Genomic DNA, 1,403 nt, shown 5'->3' with positions numbered 1-1,403 from the left:
GTTTATAATTTTGTAATTAAAAATTAATTCCGTCTAAAATTTTATTTTTATCAACTAAATAAAAGTATTGCTACAAATCTTTATGATTAGTGACAATTACACTTGTCATAAATAAAACGTTACTTGGTGGTCGATAAAAGCGATTCTCAGACAAATATTATTTTTGCCACTAGATACATTCAATTTGGGACAAACTAATATAAATGTGAATGTCTTGAAAAGTATAATATAGTCGTTGCTGAAAAATAAGGTTTTAGAGGTATACATTTTGTCAATAGTTACAAAATTTGATGTCATTTAAATTAGTGGTGGTTCTATTTATAATTAGTATACCTAGTTTTCCATTAATTGATAATTTATCATTTTACAAATTGGAAATAACAAAATAAAACATGCATGGTAATAATAAAATATTTCATCCATGATCATATAATTCTAAACAACTAATACTATATTGAGATAATATCTCATTACAAACTCCATAAATGAAAATACATAAATAAAGTAAAATCTATCCAACATGAAAAGTCTAATCGGAATACAAGAATAATTCTAATGTAACAACTTATCTAATAATTTTACTCTTGAATAACTTTCACGTTCATGTACCTGTGAAAAAAAGTTATAATTTTAGTCGTACGTTTTTATACATGATTTAGAAAAAAAAAATTAAACGTTAATCATAAATTATGTATTAATTAGTGAAGTAAATAATAGAATAAGAAATAAGTACTGGTGAATAAAATACTTACTCGATTTAACACAACAGATATTTTCAATTCCTCTCTGGCTGCAAATAACCTCAAGAATTAAGAGTAAGAAATGTCAAATTTTGAGTACTTAACCTCACAAAAATTAAAGAAACATAAACAAAATATCTTTAAATATTCTTCATAAAATTAAAAAAGAACCACTACTACATAAACACAGTGAGATCCGATATGAGATCTGTACCGAAGCAAAAGAGGTACGAGAAATGGCATTGGGTCTTAAAATAAAACATCATTACAGTTTTAGTCTCTTAAAGTTGTTAAGTTAAAAAAAAAAGCTTCGAAGAAAATCAAACACTTTGGATTGTATGTTTAAGAGAGAGAGAGATGATATATCATGATAGCAATAGGCCGATCTTTCTGAGTAAGAGTTAGATGGGGATGAAGATCATACAAAGAGATACGAGGAGACGTGGGGGAGATGAAGGGGATGGATGCGGCAGTATACAAATTAAAAGGAGGGATTTGGGGAAACATAAAGAAAAGGAGGCAAACTTACCGCCACTTTTTTTGTTCAACTTTGAAAAATAATGAAAACCAAAAATGTTGGTTTTTGGGTAATTAAGTATTTTATCAGTAACAAAAATATTTTTACTAACCTTAAAAAATATATTGTTGGCAATTTATTTACAC

The 1,403-nt window shown here is 26.9% G+C and overlaps 1 long non-coding RNA gene across 1 annotated transcript; it reads right to left on the bottom strand.

Annotated features, from left to right (window-relative positions):
• Positions 1–433: 433 nt before the first annotated feature.
• LOC138903744 (uncharacterized) lies at positions 434–1,158 on the bottom strand. The gene is made up of 2 exons (XR_011413130.1): positions 753–1,158; positions 434–609 (listed from the first exon to the last, which is right to left on the bottom strand). It is a non-coding gene; the product is annotated as an uncharacterized lncRNA (long non-coding RNA).
• Positions 1,159–1,403: the final 245 nt, after the last annotated feature.

Source organism: Nicotiana tomentosiformis, chromosome 12, assembly GCF_000390325.3.
Source record: "Nicotiana tomentosiformis chromosome 12, ASM39032v3, whole genome shotgun sequence".
Classification (NCBI taxonomy): domain Eukaryota; kingdom Viridiplantae; phylum Streptophyta; class Magnoliopsida; order Solanales; family Solanaceae; genus Nicotiana; species Nicotiana tomentosiformis.
This window is presented reverse-complemented; position numbering and strand designations above follow the sequence as displayed.